This window comes from Megalopta genalis, chromosome 8 (genome assembly GCF_051020955.1).
Source record: "Megalopta genalis isolate 19385.01 chromosome 8, iyMegGena1_principal, whole genome shotgun sequence".
NCBI classification, from domain to species: domain Eukaryota; kingdom Metazoa; phylum Arthropoda; class Insecta; order Hymenoptera; family Halictidae; genus Megalopta; species Megalopta genalis.
In genome coordinates this window covers 11,516,305-11,531,207 of record NC_135020.1, presented here as the reverse complement: position 1 = coordinate 11,531,207, position 14,903 = coordinate 11,516,305, and positions in this window count along the sequence as shown.

Here is a 14,903-nt window from a genome sequence, read left to right as displayed (position 1 = left end):
AAAGTTTTCATAAGCTTCCGAATATGAAAAATCAACAAATAAATAAAAACTGCGATTACCGTTACTCGCATGCCATAAATTATCAATATTAACTACATACAAAATGATTAGATTCATTTTTAGATGATTATTTTGATGATTCACAAAATATATAATAATTGCAGAGTTCACAGCTACCATTACGTGTATTTCATAAAACCCAAAGTTTTCATAAGCTTCCGAATATGATAAATCAACAAATAAATAAAAACTGCGATTATACCGTTACTCGCATGCCATAAATTATCAATATTAAATACACAAAAAACTATTAGATTCACTTTTAGAAGATTACACACTGTAAACCGTTACTTCTATAAAACACCTAAAATTCGATTACTTTTATAAAATACCGCAGTATCTGGGCCGTCCGCAGTAATACCCACGCTTACCCTGTTCCAAAGCTACGGTGGCCTGTATGTTTCTGCGATCTCCGAGTGACAAGCGGAAAAAGAGTGAAGCTCGAGTATGTTTCCATTTCTGGCGCATCAATCACCGGGCCGTCGATACTACGGGGCTGTTCCAGTTTTCTGGGCGCTCATTTGGCGGAGGGGGGAGGGCGGTCGCCGCGTCTTAACCCCTTGACTACGGCAGACTTTGAGACGCGTCGGCCGTACCATACGGCAGAAATTGAGTTACGATGTACGCCGAGCACGGCGAACTTTTGGATAGGGATGCATTTTTGTGAAAACATATTTCAGTATTTAAAAAACTAAATTTCACTACATTAAAACAATATTATTTATTTCTCTGAGTCGAATTACTATAAATGTTACAAATTTAACCCTTTGCACTCGAAGGCTCCGGAGCGGAGCCATTTAAAATTTGTCTTCAAACTCGAGGGCTCCGCTACGGAGACAATGCAAATGATTTTCAGTTTTTAACATAAGAACAAAAACAAATCGTAAAAATTAGTTATAGGATGTTTCGCTGTTGGTGACAAATGACGTTTGTATCCATAAACAATTAAAAGAATAATAACATACAACGATGACTTCTCTTTTAATTCTTATATCATGAACTTACATGTGAATATGATCTTTTCACTAAAATGGCTTCGAGTTGCTGGTAATATGACTCAAAAAAAACTTCGAGTGCAAAGGGTTAATATTAATGTAAAACTTGTTTCTCGTCTAACTGAGATAAGATCTACCGAAATAAATATCGATAAAATTTTCTGGCGTCTATAGGCGCCCTCCGTGTCAGAAAGCAGAACTGCATCGAGCGCCTATAGGCGCTCCGAGTGTCACAAACGCAAAATTCCTAAGCGCCTATGGGCGCCCACAGTAGTCTAGGGGTTAACAGCGCCCATGGTCCCGATGTACGCACGGCTGCCGCTTAACATGATTGGGAGCGAAGAGATTCGGTCGCGATTACGATGACCGTGTCGTTTCGTTTTCCGCAGACTGAAACGAAACCGTCGCGCGATCTGTCCGCAGGAATCGCGCGGGAGGTTGGGAGGAGGGGGGCGGACGACGCGAAAACGTCGACATAGCCTCGGGGGTTGCGATGGCGCGCCGTCACCGGTGAAACGAGCCACTCGTTCCGTACGAACGTTTCGAAGATAGCCCGTCTTAACGACGTCACGCCGGGACAATGGGTAGAAGATGCCGGGGAGCACGGCTGACGTCCACTGGTTACCGAACACTGCGCCGTGTTCTGGCATTGATATTCGAAAAGTTGGCAGCTGTCGCGGCGGCGAGGGGTCGCGAGACATCCGTTCCAAAAGAGAGAAATGGAGAGAGAGATATAGATGGGTGAGATGGATAGATAGATGGAGAAAAAGAGGGAGAAAGGGGAGGAAAGGAGAGAAAGGGGAGAAAAAGAGGGAAAGGGGAGAAAAAGAGAGAAAGAGGAGAAAAAGAGAGAAAGGGGAGAAAAGGAGAGAAAGGGGAGAAAAAGAGAGAAAGAGGAGAAAAAGAGAGAAAGGGGAGAAAAAGAGAGAAAGGGGAGAGAAAGAGAGAGACGGAGGAGAGATAAAGGAGAGAGAGAGAGAGAGAGACGGAAGAGAGAGAAAGGAGAGAGAAAGGAGAGAGAAAGGAGAGAGAAAGGAGAGAGAAAGGAGAGAGAGGGAGGGAGAGAGGGGCAGAGGGAGAGAGGGAACAAGCGGAGGTAAAAGAAGAAAAAAAATGAACGAAGTGTCAATCGATACCGCTCCACCTGTCCCCGCACCTAAACCGCACCACGATAGGATCGCTTGCGAATCGTTCTTGCACCGTGCTTTTCACCGTCCTCACGCTTTGCTGGCATAGCACTCGAGGGCTGCTATTGGTGGGTTCGTGACTCGCTATCGTAATCTATTCCCTCGCCTCGTTCGCTCCACCAACGCGGTCCGTTGCGAGGCTGGATTAATGAGCCCTCCATATGTGTGCCTTCTGTGGTAATAAATATGACGCCGTGCTATAGAATATGGAAGATCCGTATTTTCGAACGCTCGTTCTACAGGGTATCTCAAAATTATGATTTTGACGTCCCGGAAAACGATGCCGTTTCCTGAGGTCGTTCGAAATAGGTTCGGTATGCAGGGTGCCCCGTAATTATGTTAACAGCCGCAAAAGGGCGATTCCTGAGGTAATTTGAAGTTACTTTCTCCTTAGCGAAAATGCAATCCGCTGCTTTGTTTGCGAGTTATTAACACGTTCCGTGCCACGTGTACCATCGATGGTACACGCTTGCATGTTTACTTAGTGAACTGAACAAATTGTTTACAAGAAATTTAGAACCGAAGAATCAATTTCCACCGCAAGAATGGGCGTTGATAAGTTTTTGTTACGTTGTTATGTGTACGAGAATTAATATAATTGCACGTAATACATCAAGTTTTAGTAAAATATCAAAGTGTGAAGATTCGAGTAAAAAAAGCTCGGCACGGAACGTGTTAACGAAAAACACTGACCAATGAGGAGCGAGCTCGGCTCAGCGCTTATTGGCTCGACAGCCGAATGTCAGTTAATCTTGCCTATCATTGGTCAGTGTTCTTCGTTAATAAATTGTTTTCGTGAACAATTTAAAATGCGGATTCCCTTATTTTTTGGAAGTACCATATTTTTGGGACACTCTGTATATATGGAACCACGGACGTTCATTCTATATGAAACCGTTGGATTTATTCTGTATCAGCTTCTTACTCTGGACGGTTTCATTGATATCGAATTAATTTGACGGTGAAGATTGAAGAAAATATCGGAGATAAATGTACAGTTAAAAAATATGGAGAAAATGTACAGTTAGTAATAAAAATCTTATGTCGCAGTCATCATACCATAATCCTACATCCTCGTTTTAGTGGACTTTTCTGCGATTTCTTGTTATACAAATATGAATTCAGGATCATTCATTTTTGTATTTAAACAATATTTTTGTAATTCCTAAGCATTGAAATCTGGTTTGAAGGTTCCATTTTCATTTATTTGCCAAGATGACAATGCCAGCTGGCATAGCAGCAAAGTGATAACAGATTAGTTATGGCATAACGACATTAAAACAATGAAATGACTGATGAACAGTTATCATCGTAAAAATATTATTATTTTAATGCCAGAACAATAGCAGTAATAACAGGTACACGTGATGACGTAACAAGGTATTATGTAATACTCGAGATTTTTCATACTCCACACACGTAAGGAGTTATTTTTTTGCGTTATTTACATTATACTTTATAATTTTTAATTCTCCGTTACTTTTAACTGAGAAATAATATAATATTTCACGCTTCTAAACAATTAATGTAAACAGGAGCTATACCTTGTTTAATTTAAGTACAGTAACAATCTCAAGGTCAAGAAATTATTGTGTCACCATTAACACTAAATTTATGGAACCTGTCAAAATGACAACTAATTTTTTAATATTTACGATTATTCATATCGTAAAGATACATTGATGAGTTATTTAGTCAATTTATATGTTGCTTACAAGGCAAATATTACAATAACGCTTGTCAAAAATCAGAATAAACGTCTTATCGTTACTCCAATGAACTAATATGAAACAGTTGTTTTTGGTGCTCCGTAAATCTAGTGTTAAAAAACAAGCAGCCCGCACCACGTTCCACGTCATGCCACATTTTCTCCGGCGCCCTGTTTACGAATCGCCCTGCAAGATCTTCTCAGAAACTACATTTTCTAAATTTCAAAATGTTTGCCCTGAGAACGTAGTCTTCTGCTCGATGTAAAAATACAATGCAGCGGTCGCGGCCCGCCGACAAAACACGGCGCGTAACAGAACGGGCGATATAAAACGAACGGACTGCGGTATCAGAGACCGTGGTTTCATTCGGTCGCGATAGTTCGGTTAATTTTCCTTTATAAACTCTTCGGGACTCTGTTAACCACGCTGTAAGAGCTCCTGGGCCACTCCCGCGATTGTTTCTTCTGCCGATAAAAAAAAAACGTCTCTTCTCCGCGAAAACAACGTCGGACGTCCGCCTCGGGGGGATTTAATAACGGCGACTCGTTCGCTTTTTCCCGGCGAACAGCGACGTTCGCGGGGTTTCAAATTTTCCTCGCGAACCGTTCTTGCGACGCTCCCGCAAACGAACGGCCGCAGGGACAGCTTCCCGTGATTATCTTTGGCACGCGAGAACATCGATCAGAGTCGCCCACTTTGAATCGCGTCGCCGGGAACAAGAAGCTTGATGGGCGCATTCGAATGAATTACGATCCATTAGTATATTGCATTCAGAAACGGACCGAGTTATCCTTTAATTTGGACTCGCTCCGGGAGCGTAGAACTCATTAGAAACTTCATAAGTATTTTCTAGTCGCGTTGGGAGCCGCTTTCGAACGAAACTCGGATATTGGAAACTGTTGGGGCTCTGCGAGACTTTAACGTACAGGCTGTCCCAAAATTATTGTACAAGCGGGAAGTCAGGGGTTCCCGAGGTCATTTGAAGTAACTTTTTCCTTAGCGAAAATGCAATCCGCGGCTTCGTTTACGAGTTATTCACGAAAAACGCTGACCAATGAGAGGCGAGCTCGCCTAGCGCTAGGCGGCCGAGCCGGTCAGAGACGACTCGTTTAGCGCTAGGCGGCCGAGCCAATCAGAGGCGAGCGAGCTCAGGGCTAGGCGGCTGAGCCGATCAGAGGCGAGCTCGCTCAGGACTAGGCGGCCGAGCCGATCAGAGGCGAGCTCACTCAGCGCTAGGCGGCCGAGCCAATCAGAGGCGAGCGAGCTCAGGGCTAGGCGGCCGAGCCGATCAGAGGCGAGCGAGCTCAGCGCTAGGCGGCCGAGCCAATCAGAGGCGAGCGAGCTCAGCGCTAGGCAGCCGAGCCGACCAGAGGTGACTCGCCTAGCGCTAGGCGGTCGAGCCAATCACAGACCACTCGCCCAGCGCTAGACGGCCGAGTCAATCAACGGAACTGGGCTTCGACCGCTCATTGACTCGGCCGCCTGGCGCTAGGCGTGCTCGCCTCTCATTGGTCAGAGTTTTTCGTTAATAACTCGCAAACGAAGTCGCGGATTGCATTTTCGCTAAGGGAAAAGTTACTTCAAATGACCTCAGGAATTCGTCATTTCCATAATTTTGGGACAATTGGGATCGATTAAAAAATATACAGACGTCGCAAAAGAAATAGTTTAACGTATGTGTTATAAAAGTTATTATATAACATAAAAGTTATTATTACTATATACATTATTATTATATAAAAGTTATTATATTGTATAAAAAAGCATGTGGTATCGTTTATAAAAGAATTTGTAAGTAATCGAATATTATATTGCTATTACTGAAAATTACTAAAATTATGTTACTATTGTTATTACTGCTACTATTGACTCTTACTATTGCAAGATTGAATAACGAAATATTTTTACGGATTAGGTGCTCTGCTTCTGCAGTATTGGCTCAGGAAGAAAGTAACTTTTTTATATTTTGTTCTGTCGTTCCAACAAATTGCACGTTTCGCAAACAAATTTTTTAAACACTGTCCAGCAAACAAGTCTCTCCAACATCTCAAAACATAACAAGTCATTTGGTGCAATTTAAAAAAAGTTATTGCATATCTATTTTTTTACTTTTTTTTATTTAGCGTGTATTCAAATGGTTTTTTGCAGACACGCGTCCACGAAGGGTTGATATCGTCGCAGGCGAGCCTAAGGATTTTGCAACATTCGCGAAAGTGACGGAAACTGTAAAATAACATGGACGTTCTTTGTCGAAGCGATCCCGCAGCTTTTGATCGACCTGTAACCGAATCGGTCCGCAGACCTGTTCGCAGGGTTCGATTCGTTTCCAGGCCGGTCGGTCAATCGTCGAGCCAGCAGAGAGTCTCGGGAATTGGCGTGCCGGATGAGCCGGACCTATTACCAAATTAGGTAACCCAACCTTAATCCAGTTTACCGGACTGTACACACAGCCCCGGTCCAATCCGTGGATTTCGGGCAGTCTTATGCTCAATGAATCATGAAAAAGCTGATGCTAGGGACCCTTGGCCGGTCTTGCCGTTCTCCCCGGTTAGAAGAGTATGCATCTAAATGTGCCGACTAATAGACAGGGGTCGAAGCTTTTGAAGTAGCGAACCGTCGGCTCCGGCTTACGCGAGGCTTCTGAATAATCTGTAATTGAAACCGAGCCTGTGAAAACAGGCAGACAGTGTTAACAACATATGTTAACCGACGCGCGACGTACGCGTGCGGTATGCTTTTCATCGCCGTTGTTCCGTCGACGTATGCGACGAATTTTTGTAAACAATCTTATCCGAAGCCGTTCCAAGAACTCGAAGACGGGAAAACAAATCGATACGCTCGACCGATAAGAAGGAATATCTATCTTTATCTCTGTGAAACTGAAAAGAGTCGGCTTCGAACGTTGAAAAAGCAACGAAAAGTTGTGCACGTGCACGACCGACCGTGATCTCAGAATGTACTGCGAGAAGATAAATGTAGGCGAAGATGTATAGTCGCATAACGCATTTACAACGGAAAGGTATCTATTCTCTTTCCGAGGAAGCGATACAAGCTAGAAGGAGAGGAGAATAGCAGAGACAAAAAGAATTGATAGCGCGGAGAGACATTCGAGTTCCTGAGAAAAGGCGTAGAATCAAGGATGGCCATTCAGTGTGCCGTCAATGAAGTAAGATTCAATTATCCAATTCGCGATCATACCGCGCCAGACATTTCCAATCGAACCGCTAGCAGCAGAACGAATTGACCAGTTAGCTGAGAATCAAGCGACGACGAGTATAATCGTCGATCGCAGAGCAAGTGTCGCTGTTGAAATATTGGACCGAAAGGACGGCTTTATTTTATAAAATTAATCATTCTATTACTAATATTTACTTATTCGCTTAATAAGTATATTATTAAGTATATATAAGTATAAGTATAATATATATAGAAACTTTATATTTATTGTGTGTTTACGTTTACATCTACTTGAATGTTTAAATATTGGTGACAAGAGAGTAGAATTTGATTCCCACTTCAAGAAAGGGAACAATAATTATACTTAACAGTTTATTACTAGAAATCTCTATCACGAGTCTGACTCGTTAAGTACGGCAAGGGGTTGAGCATTTATGAGAAAAAAATGATAAATGCAGGTGGTATGAGCTTTCGAACTTTTGAGCCTCGAGCCTGCGAGCTTTTCGAGCTTGCTAGGTTTGAGCTTTTCGAGCTTGCGAGCTTTGAGCTTTTTGAGCTTGCGAGCTTTGAACATTAAACAATATCACAACAATAACAAAATAGCGAAAGAAGAATACCAGAAGTACATAATAACGTAGCCATATTATATCTATTAATAAAAATAATTTGTATTCTGCACAAAAATCCAAAGTCTCTTAATTATCTACGTCCGGCAATATCACGTACGAATGGAACAAGTCCTCCTGCTACATTTTTAGAAAGATGTTTCATAAGTATAATAAGAAGTAGTCGTGACACAAAATACTGCCGCTTCTCCGTGACGAGTATACTCGTCGAACACGGCTAACTGGTCAAGTGCTAATATTTGCGATCGCAAGGAAAAAGATATCGTTGTCTAAAGTTCCGATCGCTAATTCATCGTTCTAAATTGCATTAGTTTCTCGAGTCTATCGAAATCGTTTTCAGAATCTTTCTCGGATAAATACGTAAATCCTGTATTCCACGACTCAATTAACGCACGAACTTGAATCATTTTTCCTAGCACGACGTTTTTCCTAGCAGCCACGCGGATCAACGCCTTCCGGACGAGGAAAGGTCCGCATCCATTGGAATTCGATCGCAACTTACAGGCTGTACGATCTTCGATCGATTCGGATTAAAGTTCTCGCCGATTTAAAGAAACACAGTCCAGATCATGTTTAGAAATAATTTCGTGACGTAGCATTTCCGACAGACCAATGGTCGCTGCTTTTCACGCGCGACGAGTATACTCGTCACGACACGAAATACCGGCGCTTCTCCGCGACGAGTATACTCGTCGAACACGGCTAACTGGTTAAGATAAGATTTCGTTTGCAGACTTTGGCAGGCTGTGTACGTTACCAGGGCGCTGCGATCTAAGTCTTCGAGACTTCCTTTTGCAGATCGGGTTAACTGGCACGGTTAATTGGTTAATAACTGTTACAACAGCTTTCCAAACGAATTATCTCGGCATCGTTAGCCAACAGTAATTCTTTCGTGCAGACTGCGATGAAAGACGTGCTCGACTGTCTCGCAGCTTCGTGTGGCAAGCTCCAGCTAGGTGTGGAAGGTAAAAGAGGTACTAGAACCGTTCCATCATCCGCGCAGAGTGAACCCGAATGTCCAGGTGATATAAATAAAGTACTTGCAGCGAGTGTATCCGGTGTTGACACGTTGCCACGCAGTATACTCGTCGAACACGGCTAACTGGTTAAGATATGATTTCGTTTGCAGACTTTGGCAGGCTTTTGTACGTTACCAGGGCGCTACGATCTAAGTCTCCGAGACTTCCTGTTGGAGATCGGGGTCCGGTGATTCTTTTACACGTTTCTGGGCCTACTTGACCATAGCGACGGCGTCGTCCTTCACGCGCCGCACAGTTTGCCGGAGCTCCGGCAAACTTAATCTTCCGTGGCGTGCTGACTTGGACGGTCTCGGAACTCGCCGAATCTCGAGGGTGCGCTCTCGCGTCTTTCGCACAGGCCCCCGCTACCTCCCGCCCCCTCCTTACCCTCCACCGCCCCGCAACTAGAGGAACACACTCCCTCTCTAAGCCATTCTCCCGGGTACAATTGTTTGGAACACCTCTCGGACCAATAAACTATCCGGCCGAATTCCATCCGGGAACTTTTCTCAGGAATCCGATAAGCATCTCACTGTTTCAGAACGTTCGTTTCTGATGTTTGACCCGGTGATGCGAGTAACCCGATTGAAACGCGGGCTTCGAACTCGGTCGGAGCCCGAGCCCGGCTCGTTCGGAACTTTCGGCTAAATTTCATGAAGTTGCGGGCCGGGCAAAGATGCAGAATGCTCCTGAAATAAGTAGCAGGGCTTTGAACGAACCGTTCGCTGTCTAAAGACGCCAAGGAAAGTTCGGGCGCCTCCGTCTTCTCTTATTGTTGCAGTCGTTTTCGGGCGTACAGCGTAATTTAAATAAATGCGGGTCGCTGATTTCTGGTCGAATTTCTACGGTCTTTTTCCTTAACGAAAGCGTATACCATACCTATGTACAATTATGTATTCCTGTATCAATGTGAAATGGATTTCCACGCTCGGCGATAAGTTCGACGAGAATTTTAAAATCGATAGAAATATGCGCGCAGATCCTGCGCCATATTTGTTTAGCAGATTCGAGGTAGCAAGGAACACGTGCATGCGAAATGAAAGACATCTGGATCCGGTATAACATTTAATAAATCTATTAATAAAGCTAAGATGCCGAAAACTTTCTTCCATTTCGAATTACAGCTGCTCATTTTCGTCGTCGATGCACTAAATCCGTAGTTTAGCAATAATATTATATTGTAATATTATAATTATTATATATATATATATATATATATATATATATCATAATATTATAATTATATATATTATAATATTATAATTATACAGAGTGTGCCAAAAATGTCTCGCAATCCGAAAGTAGGTGATTCCTGAGGTCATTTGAAGCAACTTTTTCCTTAGCGAAAATGCAATCCGCGGCTTCGTTTACGAGTTATTAACGAAAAACAGTGACCAATTAGAGTCGAGATCACTTGGCGCGAGACGGCCGAGCCAATGAGCGGAACTGGGCTTCGTGCACTCGTTGGCTGAGCCGCCGCGCGCCAGCCGAGCTGGCCTCTTATTGGCCAGTGTTTTTCGTTAATAACTCGTAAACGAAGCCTCGGAGAAAATTTTCGCAAAGGAAAAAGTTGCTTCAAATGACCTCAGGAACCTCTCATTTCCGGATTGCGAGACATTATCGGGACACCCTGTATATATTATAATATTATAATTAATATTATTTGTTAAGCTATTAGGCTGTTTACGTTCATGTCACAAGTTCAGTAAATTCTTGTAAACAAATATGGACAATTTGGGAAGAGGAGGTACGATTATTCGAGCCTTGCATCTCATTTTTATAATTATTGACTATAAAAATGAGCCGCAAGACTCTAATTCGCCTCCTCTTACCAAATTGTCCATTATTGTTTAGAAGCTGAAGGAAAATTGGAGAGAATTAACCGTATTCGGATGATACAAAAATTCAGGTACCTAAAGCTCTACGTGTATATTACTTTCGTAAGTGCACGCGCGACGTGAAATTAACGCGAACCGCGTGCGATTTAATGTCCGAACGAATATTTTGTCGAGGTCCGACGACATCGTCCATCATTGTATGTATCGATGCCCGATCTCCGCGGCAATGTTCATAAACCCGTCTAGACATCTTAAAAAAAACGAGAAGGACTCGGGGCTAAACGACTCATAGGATCATAAACTCCGTTCTGGTTTATCGCGAAGGCGAGCGTACTCCTCAAATTGGAGGGTCCACGGTATCCGTCGTTTTGAGAGACTCGGATGGAAAGCATAAACATTCGGGCAACTTGTACCGCGGACACATTCGCCGCAATAGGTTGCCAGTCCCCTTGGCCGATGCGGAGAACAAATTGCTATGTGCCAATAAAGGCGCTCCGCTGTCCGTACGTCCCGTTCCCATCGTTGTCCGTCGCGTTCCCTTACGCGTGTACAGCCGTCGCGTTGGGAACGAGGAGGATCGTTGTTCGGCGTGGGAAAAACCGACGGAGAAATTAACCTTTTAGGTGCGGCTGAATTCTGCGCGAGGCTATTTCTCTGGACGGCAGAGTCTGATATGTACTGTACAGAGTCTGATACCGTATATTCTGTCTGTATATACAGGGTGTCCCAAAAATGTCTCGCAATCCGAAAGTGGCGGGCTCCTCAGGCCATTTGAAGCAACTTTTTCCTTTACAAAAATGTTCTCCGAGGCACCGTTAACGAGTTATTAACGAAAAACAGTGACCAATGAGAGGCGAGCTCGGCTGGCGCGAGGCGACCGAGCCAATCAGCGGAACTGGGATTCGACCGCTCGACCGCTGGCGCCGTTGACTCGGCCGCCTCGCGCCAGCTGAGCTGGGATTCGACCGCTCGACCGCCACTGGCGGTCACTGTTTTTCGTTAATAACTCGTTAACGGTGCCTCGGAGAACATTTTTGTAAAGGAAGAAGTTGCTTCGAGTGATCCGAGGAACCCATCATTTCGGGATTGCGAGACATTTTTGGGACACTCTGTAGACTGTTGTAAATCGATGTGAAGACAAAAGAAATGTGAAACAATGCATATGAAGACGATTATTTGAGTCAAACGATGAGCGAGTGAGCTACTAGAGCAAGCCTCTATAGTGGCGCGTCGTCCAGAGAGATGACATCCGCGAAAGCCACTATAGTGTCGCGTCGCGCCTAAAAGGTTAAACAAGAGGCAGCTCGTAATAACGTTCCGAAGTGTCTTCTTCGGGCGGTCGCATATTATTGGGGATATATAGCTCGCGTCGCGGCGAACTGAAAAGAAAGAACCCGCCGCCGGATCTCTGTACAAACACGGTGGACGGGAACATTTTTGTCGGAAAAGTAAAAAGGAAGTCAAAGAGCCCAGGCGAAACTGGGAAATCAAAGGCAACGGGTAAACACGACGGCGAACTATCGATTCCTCCTTGGTGCGTTTGCATTTCTGTTACGTATTACTACTGCTATTCTCTTTTATTTCTCCTACGCTCGCATACACGACGACTGTATTACTGGCATAAGCATTTGCCTGCTCTCGTCTTCTAACGTTATAAAATCAATAGTTAGAGGAACATGTCTCGATAAAGTGTTTACTCAGCTCGGAGAACCAGCGAACCGTTTTCGCTTCGTCCTTCGCGTATTCGCAAATAGCAACGCTGTTTGTTGCGTTTTTTATAAAGAATCTAGAAACGGTGAAGTCACGTAAAGTGCTCTAGAAGACTCAAATACTTGATGTTACTGTCGTTTGAAGCATCCGCGAGACGAATTATGCTCTTTTAAAGACGTTTTCGAAGAAGAACGTGTCTTGATCCTTTTTGAACAATGGCTATATTGTTTCTTCGGCAAATGTCTGGTTGGCAGGAATTTCGGTATTTCAACGTGAAATAAATTTAAAATAGAAATAAATTTAACCTTTTTGCAATCCGTGGTACAGTTATACGACGATTCGATTCAATTATGGCTTTGATTTTGTCATCGTCAATTTCAGAAGGTCGGCCAGAACTTTGGTCATCTTTAAGTGAAAAAGTCTTTGCGTATCTCTTTTCAACGTTCAATATTCAATGCTCAATGTTCAATGCTCAAAGCTTAAAGCTCAAAGCTCGAAAGCTCGGAAGCTCGCAAGTTCAAAAGCTCGCAAGCTCAAAAAGCTCAAGCTCGTATGCCCGAAAGCTCGCAAGTACAAAACTCGGGTGCTCAAAGTTCAAAGTTCAGTGTGTAACCTTCAACGTTTAATGGCCAATGCTCAGTACTCAATGTTCAACGTTCAATGCTCAAAGCTCGAAAGCTCGAAAGCTCGAGTCTCGAGGCTCGCAAGCTCGAAAAGCTCGCAAGCTGAAAAAGTTCCAAGCTCAAAGGCTCAAAGAGCTCAAAAAGCTCAAAGCTCGCAAGCTCGCAAGCTCGATGCTCAAAAGTCAGAACCAATTCTGACACGTGCGTTCTGTTAAGCAAACGACGCCACAAACTTCGCGTATCTCTTTGCGAGCCTCGGCCGCTTTCTTGCCATTATGAAAATAAAAAAGTAAAACGTGTCGAAAATGTTCATTTCTGCACTCCGTGTTAAAATTGACAGCAAACTATCAGTTGTAAACAAAAACTACACTGAACTTGTTTCTACAGTAACCTAAACGTGTCGGCTACCGAAGCTGAAGACAAACCAATTATAACCTTAACAAAAGAATGACAGTGCAAACATTTATTGGTGCAAACCGAAGTGACTTTCTTGGCAACCCAATACTTTCCGTATTTTTAAACACGACGAAAGCGCGTCGCGTTATCGTTCAGCGACGTCGCTGCAGCTCTCTTCCATTAATGCACAGTATCCTATTTCACGTTCTCCTTTTTGATCCGAGTTCGCGTCTCTCCGCGGCGCAGGAACGTTTAACGCGAAATAGTAACGGCGTTGGCCTGTTTACCGCGTCGTCAGATTTTTCAATCCCCGCGCACCGTGATCCCGGTTCGATCGGCAGAAAGAAACGCGGGGACGGGTTCGCGCGGCAGCCTGGTGCTAGCAGGAATTTCATAAATTATATTTCCAGCGGGGATGAAATTCGGACGGCGAGGGGTGGGGCCGAATAGACAGCAAATAAGAAAATAAGGAAGCATTCCGCAAGTTCTCGAGCTCGTATGTTACCCGGTTTTCGCTGTCCGATTGCTTAGCGTCTACGCCGCGGGTAGCCACGGCTCGACTTTCTTTCAGACGATAACTTCACCGCTTTCGAGGATATCCGTAGTCGAGGTCCGTGCTACAGCTGGCTCAAAAGTCGCGCGCAAACGAGGACAAAGTCGTCGCCGGGCTGTGTATCACCATAGAGACGCCGATTGATCGTTATAGAAAAATGTTCGAGGAGAAATATTTCTTGAATCCTCTGGGATGGGCGTTATTGAAATAAAATATTATGTTCAAATAATTATTCGAATAAAATTGTTATTTTATTCGTTTTATTTGGTCTATCGCTGTACCATGAAATGATGTCAGTTGTGCGTCAATATATTCGACAAATTGATTATCTTCAAATAATTTATTTTTCAAATAATCTCGTTATTCGATGTAACAATGCGAAATAACGAATAACAATTTTTTTGTAATAATTATGTTCATTATTGAATGTTATTATATTATTATTTAATTATTGTTAGTTATTATATTATTATTTAATTATTGTTAGTTATTATGTTATTATTTATTTATTTTCAGTTATTATATTATTGTTATATTATTATATTATTATTATACTGGTAGTGCCTAAACTTACTGAACACATTTCATTGTAATGGTTTAATTTAATTTAATTTAATTTAATTTAATTTTGCTACAGTGATGCGTCAAGAAACAGAGAAAATACTTTCATCTGCTTGACTGTATTGATTGCTCGAAGTTAATCGAGGGGAACATATTTTATAGTTGACACATGGAAAGTGCTAAATATCTTTGCACGTTACTCGTTGTTGGGTCACAACTGTGTTGGCTTTAAATTTTGAATCGACCTGTAGAGGATGCCCCAAAATTATCGTACAGCAGGAAACGAGGGATTCCTGAGATCATTCGAAGTAACTTTTTCCTCAGCGAAAATGCGATCCGCGGCTTCGTTTGCGAGTTATTAACGAAAAACAGTGACCAATGAGAGATCGCGATCGGCTGATGCCCCGCCCTCGCGACCGCTGCCGCGTGACTGCCGGCGCGACGCGGTA